Genomic DNA, 14,766 nt, shown 5'->3' with positions numbered 1-14,766 from the left:
TTTGCAATTTAAATTGTAATATATAGTAATAATTCTTTGTTACTGATATCCCATAAAACAGCTTCAAAATTGAAACAAAATGATGATGATAAAACTGAACAAATAAATAAACTGTATATTATATTATATTATATTATATTATATTATATTATATTATTCATTCATTTTCTTTTCGGCTTAATCCCTTTATTAATCTGGGGTCACCACAGCGGAATGAACCGCCAATTTATCCAGCATATGTTTTATGCAGTGGATGCCTTTCCACCTGCAACCCAAATATTATATTATATTATATTATATTATATTATATTATATTATATTATATTATATTATATTATATTATAGTGTATTGTATTATATTATATTATATTATATTATATTATATTATATTATATTATATTATATTATATTATATTATATATTAATAATTCTGTAGTTACAGACTTTACCTGCAGGGGGCTACAGCGGTGCTCAAGAAGAGAAGACCAACAAAAAAATTCTGCCACTTGATTCTTTACAGCTAATTTACAGAAATGCGATAAAAATGGATACTTAAATCTTGCAGACTTATAACGTCACTACAGGTAAGCAGCAAAATATTTGTTTTAAATCTGAAACTTAAAATCCCCCCTCAGGCAGTTTCCATTCAACGTTACTCAAGAACGCTGTATTGTGTTACTTCGCGTACTTATTTACATAAGGTAAATTTGGTGAAGCGTTTAGAATATTTAGCCAGGCCTACCTGGTTATTATCGTGATTAAATCGGTGTTATTGAGTTTCTATTAAATAGAATATGATATTTATAACGAAAAGTTGTGCTGTAGATACTATAGTAAAATCATTGCAAAGATACATTGACAACCTCACTGTTCTAAAACCTTGGGTTGTGTGTGCGTGTGTGTGCGTGTGTGTGTGTGTAGACTTGATGGATTAAAATGTATGTGCTAAATGTTTTATTTATGGCTAAAATGTTTTTTTTTTTTTTTTTTTTTTTTTTGTATTTTAGCTTGAAATTAGCTTTCGTGAAGGTCCCTGTATGAAGCATCATTCGTTTTTTGCCGACCACTAGTGCTTTGCCGTTTCTTAAAACTTTTTCCAGTGAGCTTGGAGGCTGAAATATGAATATGTTTATCTCAAATAACTTAATTATATACTTGTGAGCTTGGGATATTCCTGTACAGCCATGTCAGCCAACATACTGCCTGGAAATGTGCACATGCGAGGGCCTGCAGCACAGTTGCTTTGACCTCAATTACAAACCCTTCAAGCAAACAAGATGGAATTTAAATATGCTAATTTCAATAGATCCACCATCCACCATTGGGATTTAAACCCTCACTGGTACTCACTGTCCTTCACCTTAACCACTAAATGATTGAAAACAAAAGACCCTACATAGTATAGATTGGGTTCAAATGAGTGACCCTTGAGGACTGAGAAATAAATATATTTAGGGTCAATATTGGTCTGTTAGTAACGGTCACACAGGGAACTAACCACAGTCTAAGAAGAAAATAATTTCTGTTTTATTATAATAGTCCAAATTCAATAAAATAAAACAGTACATTTGTATTTGTTGTTATAATGACACTGTTAAAAATACTGTGTATGTTTTGCTAAATTGAGCTACCTGCATGAGCCTTTTGAGTATTTCAAACTCATTTTATTTTTGTTTGTCCTATTAGACTTGTTCTCAATTTACATTTTCAAGTAACATCAACTCAGATTTATCAATTATCAACTTGTAGTTTTACAAACCTGTAAACAGTATTTAAAGTTGGCATAGGCCAGTGTAAGTTTCTGACGGTATGATAACCTTGGATAAAAATATCACGCTTTCACTGTATTGTGCTCACTGCTCTAAAATATATCCTTTTTAAATGTCTGGGTAAAAAACAAAAACTTTTACTCTTTGAAAACAATATGTTCTATTTGAAAGATTTATGATTTTAAAAAATTTGAAAGATTTATATTTTGGAGCAGTAAACATGTCAGGCTATATAATTACAATGAATCATTGACTTCTGCTGTCTTCATTAGTTTCAAAAAACACAATTTATTTTACAATTTAAAACAGCATCTTTGGATATTTTTTACTGCTGGAGAAACTGTTCTAAAAAAAAAAAAAGTGAACAAAAATCTTACACATACCTTAGGGCAGTGTATATATATATATATATATATATATATATATATATATATATATATATATATATATATATATATATATATATATATATTAAGCCGAATATTTAACATTTTACACTTAAAATGTTTGTTTAATGGCGACACAGTGGCGCAGTAGGTAGTGCTGCTGCCTCTCGGTGAGAAGGTTGCTGGGTCGCTGGTTCAAACCTTGGCTCAGTTGGCGTTTCTGTGTGGAGTTAGCATGTTCTCCCTGCATTCGCGTGGGTTTTCTCTGGGTGCTCCGGTTTCCCCCATAGTCCAAAGACATGCAGTACAGGTGAATTGGATAGTAGGCTAAAGTGTGTGTGTGTGGATGTTTCCCAGAGATGGGTTGCGGCTAGAAGGGCATCCACTGTGAAAACGTGCTGGATAAGTTGGCGGTTCATTCCACTGTGGTGACCCTGGATTAATAAAGGGACTAAGCCGACAAGAAAACGAATGAATGAATGTTTGTTTAATATGGTAGGGTTGTATACTAATATTCCACTGTATTACATAGACAGGCATAGCCATTTGTGTTCTGACTAAGCCAAATAGACTTAACCCACCTGCTTACTGTAGTGAAAAGCACTTTCTATATTCAAGTGTATTTTTGGTAACACTTTATTTTGATGGTCTATTTGAGTATTAGTAGACTATCTGCTTAATGTCTGTTGAGACAGACATTCAATAGACATTTAACTGACTATAAAAAACTTTGCAAGTACATGTCAAATTACACTAACCCTAACCACAACCTTACAGTCTACTTATAATCTAATGAGAATTAGTTGGCAAGTAGATGCAATATAACTTAAATTTAACAACCGGACCATCAAAATAAAGTGTGACCGCAGTTTTTTTTTGTTTTGTTTTCTACTGTATGGTATAATAAATGCCACACAAACGGTAAAGTGTTTAATATTGGTAGTTCATTTTGAAATAATAGCGAATTGTTCTTTAAGAGTTACATTTTTCGCTGGAGGAAACAGCTGTGGTGATGAGGTGAAAGCAGAGAAAACCTGACTGCTCCTCCATGACATTGAGATACAGGTGATACAAGGTTATCTATATCAAAGAACTGCAAATAAGCAGATATTTTATTAATATAATATCTGTGGTTTGCTGATCAAATGAAAACAAAAGATGGGGAGGAGCCGAATTCTGCCACTGTTTTAATATCAAATTTAAAGAGAAGTGAGGCAATGATTTAGTATATAGTTTATGAGCTATATGCAAATGTTTTAGGGGGGCTGAGTTGAAATATAACAGGGCTAAAGCCCTAAAATAGGCCTAGCATTGCCCATGCCTTAGGGACGGTATATTTTGGCAGTATTAAAACCTTGATTTTTCCAAACCGCAGTATACCTTGAAAACGGTTATCGTCCCATGCCTAATTTTAAGTTACTATTATTCATTGAAACGTGTGCTTTTAAGTTATGTTGACATAATTTTATCATTTTTCAACCTATACTGAGTCCGTTAAATCCTTAAAAACCACTCATTTAAATGTAATATAATACAGTATAGTTGAATGATATTTAGTACTGTATGATAATAATAAACAAAATATTTAATTAAATAGAAATACTAAACTGTATTTATAATGTCAGCCATTATTTTGTAAATCAAAGTTAATTAAGGGTGTAAAAGATGATTTCCAGCATCCAAGTCTGCTTTGACGTAAAAAAATCAAGAGCCTGGCAAACTTCAACCACTAGATGGCAGCATATAACTTTACATTAGCTCCTCGTCATATACAGAAAATATGGCAATAAAAAAAGCATTTCAGCTGTTTATGTCACATAGGATTTGAGGAAATCTGATTTATTTGAATATTTTAGCATGTTGGGAAGTAAATTTCAAGTAGTTATTTTAGATTGTCTAGCATCTTTATGTTTTCATCTATATGTTTCCTTATTATTATTTAATGATTTCAGTTTGGATGGGTTGAGGCTGGAAGGGCATCCGCTGCGTAAAAATGTGCTGGATAAGTTGGCGGTTCATCTCGCTGTGGCGACCCCGGATTAATAAAGGGACTAAACCGACAAGAAAATGAATGAATGAATGATTTCAGTTTGGTATAAATATATAAATACACTGACAACATAGTTAGACTTTTGTGCACCCTTCTGCGTTTCTTCTTTTCTTCTGTTTTTCAACATCAGTCTATTCATTCAGAAAGAGGAATGAGGAAAAAGCATAAACCCCCAAACTGAGACAGTTGTATTTGTGACGCTCAGAGACGAGTTGTCAGCAATACTGCAGTCCATCTTTCAGTTTGTGTTTGTTTGTGTGTGTGTGTGTGTGTGTGTGTGTGTGTGTGTGTGTGTGTGTGTGTGTGTGTGATATTCAACATTTTAATGAATGTTCCTGGTAATGCATGTAAAAACGTGCTGGATAAGTTGGCGGTTCATTCAGCTGTGGCGACTCCGGCCTAATAAAGGGACTAAGCCGACAAGAAAATGAATGAATAAATGATTTATTTATAAACTTTACCATCTATATCTGAATGAATGTAAAAACATATCAAATTTTTGAAAAGTTTGAATGTTTTTACCATACTGTTTTACCATTGCTGCATTTGGTTTGTTTTGTTCATTAAAAAAAATCAAGAAACTCTTTGAAACATCAAATTATACATGAACCACACCTAAATAAATTTATAATTTTCAGTACAGACATTTTAAATATATCATTGTGTAAATTATGTAGGAATAAATAATCTAATTTAATACAATTAACCCTTAATTTAGGAAATCTAAATGTTTATTTCTAACAAAACAACAAATATTACTCTGAAAAACTGTCAAACTCAATACATTTATTTTACTTGCATTAACATTCACTTTTAGATGAAAATCATTTGATTAATAGATAAATCATAGATCATTTTACTGTAAAAGTGTTTTTTTTTTCACACCCAATGGTGATATAATATCAATAGTAATATTCAAATCAATTAAACTGACTTAAAGAGACAGTTCACCCAAAAATGTAAAAATCTGTCATCCTCTACCTACCCTTCACATCAAGCCTTTATGAGTTTCTTTATTCTGTTAAACACAAAAGATGATATTTTGAAGAAAAAAAATAAAAATTGACCCATAGTACTATTTGCCTTACCTACAATGAAGTCAATGGTTACATGTTTTCTCCTAAAAATCTTATTTTGTGTTTAACTTATACAAAACTTATAAAGGTTTGGAACCAATCTAAGGGCAAGTAAACAGTGAACTATCCCTTTAAAACAGCAATTGAATCTTATAACCTAAAAACTACATGGTTAACTTGTTTTAATAAGTATACCAAAACACATGTGCTCATGACTTATTGATCATATAATTTCATAAAAATTGTTATATTTTGAATATTAAATTTAAATATTAAATTGCTATGTATGAAAAATAAGCAAAATATATGTGGAAATGTGGAAACCCCCTACTAATTGAATGAAACTAATTACTTTCATTTCATTGCATGGTGTGCACTTAAGTCCCTTATAGTTATGCAATTCCAAAATGCTACATTATAGTAAGAACAAATAAAATGTGCGATTAATCATTAGTTAACTGATGGCCATCATGCAATTAATTTTTAAATATTTAGATCGATTTACAGCCCTAATTATTAGCCCCCCTTTGATTTTTTTTTCTTTTTTTTTAAATATTTCCCAAATGATGTTTAACAGAGCAAAGAAATTTTCACAGTATGTATGATAATATTTTTTCTTCTGGAGAAAATCTTATTTGTTGTATTTTGGCTAGAATAAAATCAGTTTTTAATTTTTAACTGCCATTTTAAGGTCAAAATTATTAGCCCCTTTAAGCTATATTTTTTTCTGGTTACAATAACTGATTTACACTAACCTGCCTAGTTAGGCTAATTAACCTAGTTAAGCCTTTAAATGTCACTTTAAGCTGTATAGAATTGTCTTGAAAAATGTCTTGTCAAATATAATTTACTGTCATCATGGCAAAGATAAAAAAAATATTAGAAAAGTTATTAGAAATGATTTATTAAAACTATTATGTTTAGAAATGTGTTGAAAAAAATCTTCTCTCCGTTAAACAGAAACTTATGAACAAATAAAAAAAAGGGGGGGGGGGCAGGGGTCTAATAATTCAGGGGGGCAAATAATTCTGACTTCAATTGTATTTCATTGTATATTCTGGGGAAAATGCTTCAGTATGAGCCTAATTCAGCTTTCCTGTGATATTTTAAATAGACGGGAGGTGAATGCGCTGTCTTTTGTGTTAAACACTTAGTGACAGCACCGACGTCAGCGCTTTTTGATGAAGGTAGGAACACAGTGTTTGCTTCCCCTCCTACAGTACAAAGCCAAGTTCTCTTTGAGGACCCGGAGAGGAGGTTTGGACCTCGGCTCATGTGGTTTTGGCAACTTTGTGGCTTATATTTTATAGCGCTTATATTCTCTGAGCATTAGCTTGATTTTCAATACTTTAGTGGTTTAAAAAATATGATTTCTGATATTTATTTCTTTTAGTTTTGTAGCCGAATTAATGCTTTACTTATTTTAATTGATCGTTTTTCCGCCCCTCATTGAGCTCTTTCTGGGCTGGTTTACAGTTAGAGGAGAGAAATATGAATTTGTGCATGTACAGATCGGGGTGGTTTGAGTGGAGATCTCTCAGTGGAATGTATAATTAGACAGGGGCCTGTGAAGGGAGAGAGGTAGGCATCTCTCCAGCCCTCAGGCTACCAGCTTCAAAACATTCATAACTCCTTCCAATATGCAGTACAGCTGGTACATTCCACATTTATTTATTTAGGTATCTGACCTCAGTTTGTCAAAAGATGCTAAAATAAAACATATTAGGTGAGGAACAACATGAACATTTGAGCAATATCAGAAGATGTTTTACATCCTCCATATATTTATGCTCATTTTGGGATATCGCATGAAAAATGGAAACGTGTTTGAAATCTTAACCTTCATGATGCATCAACATCTGCATTACATTTTGGGTTAAGAAATGTCAAATATTTAAAAGTTTTACTGCATTTAATGCATTATATATATATATATATATATATATATATATATATATATATATATATATATATATATATATATATATATATATATATATATATATGTATATATATGTTTGTGTGTGTGTGTGTGTGTGTGTATTAATGCATACATACATATATATAAAAAAAAATAAAAAATAAACAGGGCGAATAATTCAGGGGACTAATAATTCTGACTTTAACTCTATATAACTAAAAAAATATGCATTTTTACAGTATATATTTACAATTTTTCTTTTACTGTGTTTTTCAAGCTTGTACCTTGGCCGATTTAGGCCTGTCACGGATAAATAGTATTTGACATTAAACCCATCATAAGTTGGTGACAAGTTTCTGTCTAAATAAGTGATTCTCAGTGATTCCTTTAAAGCAGTGACTGGGTGTATCTAAAATAGCCCCCTATACACTCATTCACTATTAGTCCTTACATTAGTCCACGAATTTAGTCCACTTAAAGGATGAATGAAAACATTTTAAATTTGAGATCTGAGTGCACTTGAAGGGATGCTGTTTTGTTTGTGCTTTACTGGTTAATAAAACCCTCATACAGATAAGATTTTCAACTTTTCAAACCGGTGATATGTAAAGTTGTCTATTAATAATGAAACAAAGATTTTGAACATTTCTGTCAAATGTTAATTTAATTAAATCATTTATTTAGAAACTTACACTGATAGAATTCAGCTGTTTATGCCATCTTGTGGTCAGATGCAGAAATTCATTTGGTGCATGAACTCTTACAGAGCTTTATGGGTATTCTCTCATTGAGTGCAGCTGTTGAGTGTACATCGATTGCACACTTGTTATTGAGGTGCATTTTTTGGGATTGATTGAATGCACTTCAGAACATCCACTATGGGTTTCAAACACCTCTACAAAAGGCTGTTCCCTCAAATAGTGCACTTTTTAAAGTTACACCCCGCTTTTTAAAGGAACACCCAGATTAGACCATGCTAATGGTATGCGGGTGTTTCCCAGCACTAGAGTTAATTTACTCTCATGACCTGCGACAGGATTATTACAGGAAATGCTAATGGTCTTATTCGATTCAATGATTTATGCTAAGCTAAGCTAAGCTAAAAGTGCTCCCGCCAGACTGAGATCAGATAAATGGATTAAAAAATGGTAAAACTCAAGTGTTTAACTGTAGGTGATGTGTAAAACGAGCCCATTTCCAATAAACAGTGGACTGTTCCTGAAAGGGTATGGGGGCAATTTCAGATCCAACCATTATCTATACAAATTTGTAAACAATACAAAAACTTCATTCATTCATTCATTTTATTTTAGGCTTAGTCCATTTATTAATCTGGGGTCGCCACAGTGGAATGAACTGCCTCAAAGCTTTATAAAGGTATTGAATTTGTTTTTGGCCAAGTGAGTGACATACTCAATAGCGTAAGCTTGCACATTGTTAAATCAACAATTGAAATATTATCATTGACAATAAACCTGTTACCCAATATCTCAATATTTTGTATAGTATGTCACAATGACTACTTTCAATGGGAATACAGATAATGTATCTCTTCAGTCCCATACATTGCTAAAGAGTAAATGTGTGACTTCTCTTTGCTATGTGCTGCTGAGCAGAGCACACAGAGCTATACTTGTGTTTTAGATTGCTTAATATCTCAGCAAATGCTGGACTTCAAAGAATGTTTGACTTGGCCGTCTCATGTCCTTCCGCATATGCTTAAATCTCACAGTTGTCTGGTTTGTGCCTGACGTAAATCTGACGCATGTAGCTGAAGCAGACGAATAAAACGGACTAATGAATTGACATTTGAGACTCGAGATAATATGATAAAGCATGCTGGAGACCTGTGGCAGTTACTAAGCCAAATCTGGAGCAAAAGAAGCGATTCCTCGTTTTAATCTGCCTCATTCATTTTCAGCCGATGTCTCAATAAAGCACTAATGCTCAAAGTGGGGCTTGTGGAAAAAGCTCTTACGGGAAAAAATGGAGCTATTCTTTTCGTTGCCCTTGACAGGGGAACAATAGAGGCGGGTTTGTGCAGAGAAGGTCAGGTTGTGTAGCAGGTAGTGTTTGTGGCAGGTAACTTGGAGGAAGCACAGGGCTTTTGTCTGTGTCTGGCTTTCTGTCTGGATGCTCACGGCGCTCTGTTTCACCCCTACAGCAGTGGCCCAGTTCATCCCATTAGGATGCAGCTCTCATTTGCTGCCTCAGCTCACTGCTAGAGGACAGATGAATGAGTTTATCTGGAGTCCTTGCTCATCTTTACATCTGTGATTCCAAGCAGGTACAGCTGACAGGGTGATTTGTTTTTCAGTGTTCATAAGATTTTTATTTATTTATTTATTTATAAATTTGCTTGTAGATGTTAATGTTTAAAGAACAGGGCAGTGTACAATATACTTATATTTTTTTAAGGTAAGTGATTACAAATAATGTATATGGCCTGAATTTAAACAAACAGATAAAATGTAGTAATGTTCAACTTCATTTGTTTGTTTAAATTCAGCCCTTAAAAATGTTTACCTTTAAAAAATTTGTAAATCCAAAGAACCATTTTTTCAGTGAATTCTTGAATTAAAATAATTTAAAGTATCTATCTATCTATCTATCTATCTATCTATCTATCTATCTATCTATCTATCTATCTGTCTGTCTGTCTGTCTGTCTGTCTGTCTGTCTGTCTGTCTGTCTGTCTGTCTGTCTGTCTGTCTGTCTGTCTGTCTGTCTGTCTGTCTGTCTGTCTATCTATCTATCTATCTATCTATCTATCCATCCATCTATCTATCTAGTTTGTTTTATAAGATGTAAATAATATCTATCAACTTAAAGGGCACATATTTTGCCCTTATTACAGGATGTAAGATAAGACTTCGGTGTCTCAAGAATGTGTCTGTAAAGTTTCAGCTCTAAATACCCATCAGATAATTTATTATAGTCTCTATACAGTTATACCCATTTTGGTGTCTGAATACATTGTAGCTGTTTTTGTAGCCTGTGGCTTTAAATCCAAATGAACTGCTTCTTCCTGCTCATCATTCCCACGTGCATGTCTAGCCATGGGACAATAACAATTTTCAAGGTATACCACTGTTTTAAAATTTAAATCTGTTTTTGAAATAAATTAAAATAAAAAATAAAATCAATAGTTCAATTTCATTATTCAGCCCGACATTTGTACTGTTCCAAAATATTATAAATGTTTCTTAAAATAAAATATATTGTGTTTAAAAGTGAGAAAAGTTGTAGTTTATTACTCAGACATTAAAAATGAATATATTTTAGAGCAGTAATCACAATACCATGAAACTGTGAAACCGTGATATTTTTATCCAAGGTTATCATACCGTCAAAATCTTATACCGGCCCATGCCTATGCATGTCTGCTTCTCATCATGCATTATGTTAGGTAAGCAATAGTGAAAGAGACAGACTCAGATGAAGCTGAAATACAGCTTATTAGTCATCATTAGAAGTTTATTTCACAAATTAGTGGTGGATTTTATTTAAGTTTTTCTGAAATGATGAGTCTCACACAAATGCCATTTGCAGTACACACACACACACACACACACACACACACATACATACATATATATATATATATATATATATATATATATATATATATATATATATATATATATATATATATATATATATATATATAAATAAATATATATATATATATATATATATATATATATAAAAATAAATAAATAAATAAATATATATATATATATATATATATATATTTATTTATTTATTTATTTATTTATTTATTTATTTATTTATTTATTTATATATATATATATATATATATATATATATATATATATATATATATATATATATATATATATATATATATATATATATATGTATGTGTGTGTGTGTAAGATACTATCTGTCTTGTTTAAATGCACCAAATTGCCTATCACTGAGAAATGGATAAAAAATGTTAATTTTCAAAATGGGGTGTACTCACTTACGCTGAGGACTGTAAGACCAAATATTACTTTATGCCATTCTGATACTGTCAGTGGTTTATCAGATATCCATTTAAGAAATATACTTTTGCGGGCAGCATAGGTAAGAAAGTTAAACAACTTCCTGTTTGTTATTGTTGTATTATCAGCAACACCTAACAAAAAATCAAGAGAGTCGAAGTCACATCTTGTATTAAATATAAGGCTTAATCTCTTACAAATCTTTACCCAATAGCCTGTAATATATATATACAATTCCAAATACAATGCAAAAAATACACCTGCTTCAACTTTGCACTAAACAAAATGGAGAATCATTTGGATTAAACCTTTGTCTATGTGATGGGGTTGTTCGAAAACAACATTTGTCAAAGTTTAAATAAAATCTCAGTTCCAGAAAAAAATCTGCTTATTTTTTAGGCTCACTATTTCTACTGAAATAAATCAAAATCATCCTCCTACTAAAACAGCAAGCACAACTTTGTTAAAATCTCCCAGTCTCATTTGTGTAGAAAGGTCTCAGTTAATTTCTTTGAAAAAATGAGCAGGAGAACAAAGTTAATCCCGTTTGTTTTATTCTTTTATTGATGAAAGACTGGTTAAAGTAAAAAAAACAAAAAGAATCTTGAAACAAAAGTGCATTTCTTTTGTATTTAGCTTTATGCAACAGTGAAAGCGAGAGAAGAAGAGGGAGAAAAGAGACAGGGAGAGTTTCAACAGTTTTATAATGCATTTAATAGAGTGTGTCTGGATGTACTTGGCAGTCTCTCTGGCAGCCCAGGAACTCATTGACCTCTCAGCTCATCTGTGTGACGATGTGCTAAATCTGAGGAGCTTCACTTAAACACCGCCAGGTTGCCTGCAAATGAAACACACAGCACAGTTTCAGGAACAATCACACATATACATCATTTCAAAAACAGACATATTTCAATTTGAGCTGAAACCACACATTTACCATCTTATGGGAAGGTTTTAGAGTTTGGCACTCGGGATCATCTGCGGTAAACCAACATATCGGCCATAAATAACGGTTACATTTCCATATGAGGCACAGTATGTGCCGTTTAAAAAAAATGATGCTAAACATTCCATGAAATTACCCCTACAATTACTGTGAAGTTAAAGCTTGATAGTGAGGTTTTCCTGAATTGTAAAAAAAAAACATGTCTGCAAAATGTGCCCTGGTGGCTTAGAAAAGGCAGACAAAGTTAATAATAGGATATCATACCTTCAAATCACATAGCGTCCATGCACATTGTGTTGGCAATTACTTTTAAAATACAAAATTGCATAATGACCCCTTCTGTTAATCAGGCACATGATAATAGTAAATTCTAAAAATTCTAAAAATTTGTCATTGATAACATTATTAAACCATTTTTTTCACTGGTAAAATCGGACATTTGTCATTATCAGATTCCCTTATCAATTATATTAAACTAGAGTACATATACTGATGCAGTAAACGTTCATTTTCATGCACAACACTTTGTGTTCGATATGAAAGAAAAAACATATCAAGCGCTTGTCGTGATCATAACTCTAAAATGCGGAATGATCTTTTAAATGATGTGCGCTCACGTCATGGCTGCCAACTGCCGTAACTTTAAGAAAAAAAAACATACATGCAAATCATACTTCCTGTTTATCCTGATTATTCATAGCCTATGCAGACTCTGTTTTCTAAAGTAGACAGCGGTCATGGGCACGTCCTCTCAGTAAACAAACAGTCAGCTCACGTGTGATTTTATGGCCATGAATACGCCATTACATTCAGACAGAAATGACATTTTTAAATGAACTATTCTTTATATTTAAATACAGTATGTGACACTTTTAACACCATTTGGAAGTGTCCACATTGCTGAGCAGTGTATATAAAACAATGTGAAGACCGCCTTTACGCTTCTCTTCTGACTTTGAAAATGTAATTGGCTGAATTGTAGAAAATCTTTTTTGATTAATCGTGCAGCCATATATATAAAGCTTATTTTACACTAATATGACATTATGCTTCACCCAAAACAGCAAATACAGCCTTAGCTACATATTCTAAATATGTACAACTGAACAAAAATACTGGAAAACCATAACAGCAAAATGTGTCCTGGTGGCTGAGAAAGTCCTAAAAATCCTCATTATTAACTTTAAAATAATCACTTCTGTTAATTATATATATATTAATATATTAAATATATAAATTTTTAAATGTCTGTAGACTGATTAATATATAAAGCATATTTTACACTGATATGACATAGTCCTTCAACTAAAACAGCAACTACAACTTTGCGCTAATGTCTTGTAAAATCCTCTATTTAGTATGATTAAAAAAACCTTGTAGATTACCTGGGTTGGATGATATATAAAGCATATTTTACACTGACATGACGTCATGCTTTAGCTAAAACAGCAAATACAGCCTCTTGCTAATGTCTTGTAAAATCCTCTATAGGCTCTATTTGAAATCCTAAATACATACAATTGAACAAAAAAACAGTTAAAACAATAACACCGAAAGGTGTCCTGGTGGCTGAGAATAGGATATCAAGCATTCAAATCACAAACAGTGTCAATAAACATTGTGTCTGTGCAAAAAAGCTCATTATTAACTTTTAAAATGATCACTTCTGTTAATCAGGCACAGAATAATGCTGGTAAATTTTTAATTGTCTGTAGATTAACCAGCCTGGTCGATATATGAAGCATATTTTACATATTTTGAGCTAATATCCTGTAAAATCCTTTATTTACTATGTCTTGTGATTAGACATCATTATGTATAAGTTTCTGATGGTATGATAACCTTGGATAAAAACTATCACGGTTTTACAGTATCACAGTGTTGTGATTACTTATCTAAAATAAGTTTTTTTTTTTTTATAAAAACAACATTTTTCCCCATTGAACAGACACAATATATTTGATTTTTGAAAACATTTACAATATTTTAGAAAAGTAAACTTGTCCAACTAAATAATTAAAATAAATAAATGACATCTGCTATCATCATTAGTTTCAAAAGCACAGATTTGTTTACAAAACTTCAAAAACACATTTAAAAAACCTTACATATAACTTAGGAACGGTATAACAGAAATTTTTTTGCTATTTTAAAACCTTAACTTTTCCAAATTGTGGTAAATCTTGAAACCGGTTATTGACTCATGCCTACTTGTGATAATTAACTAGACCGGATGATATATAAAGCATGTTTTGCACTGACGTCATGCTTCAGCTTAAACAGCAAATACAGCCTTGTGCTAATGTCTTGTAAAATCCATATCTATAGGTCTTATATCTATATAGGTCCATATCTATAAATCTATAGGCTCTATTTCATTAAAATATGAACAATTGAACAAAAAAATAACACCATAAGGTGTCCTGGTGGCTAAGAAAGTCCAGACAAACTAAATAAAAGGATTTTAAGCATTCAAATTACAAACGGTAGTGTCCATACAGATGCAAAAAAGCTCATTATTAACTTTAAAATGATTACTTATGTTAATCAGGCACATAATAATGCTGGTAAATGTCTGTAGATTAATCAGCCGGTTACCATATAGAAA

The 14,766-nt window shown here is 32.0% G+C and overlaps 1 protein-coding gene and 1 long non-coding RNA gene across 7 annotated transcripts in view; one reads left to right on the top strand and one right to left on the bottom strand.

Annotated features, from left to right (window-relative positions):
- The first annotated feature begins 455 nt into the window (after nt 1–455).
- On the top strand, nt 456–12,835 carry LOC141377864 (uncharacterized). Its single transcript, XR_012390909.1, has 3 exons — nt 456–584; nt 9,367–10,550; nt 11,257–12,835. It is a non-coding gene; the product is annotated as an uncharacterized lncRNA (long non-coding RNA).
- zgc:153372 overlaps nt 11,754–14,766 on the bottom strand; it is an 81,378-nt gene continuing 78,365 nt past the window's right edge. For 3 of the 6 annotated variants that reach the window (XR_011006359.2, XR_012390580.1, XR_012390581.1), the window contains one exon: nt 11,754–12,050. The gene's annotated coding sequence lies outside the window, so the exon portion shown is untranslated. 6 annotated transcript variants of the gene reach the window in all.

Source organism: Danio rerio, chromosome 15 (assembly GCF_049306965.1).
Source record: "Danio rerio strain Tuebingen ecotype United States chromosome 15, GRCz12tu, whole genome shotgun sequence".
In the NCBI taxonomy this organism is placed as follows: domain Eukaryota; kingdom Metazoa; phylum Chordata; class Actinopteri; order Cypriniformes; family Danionidae; genus Danio; species Danio rerio.
Note: the sequence above shows the minus strand (reverse complement) of the source record. Positions and strands in the feature narration are given on the sequence as shown.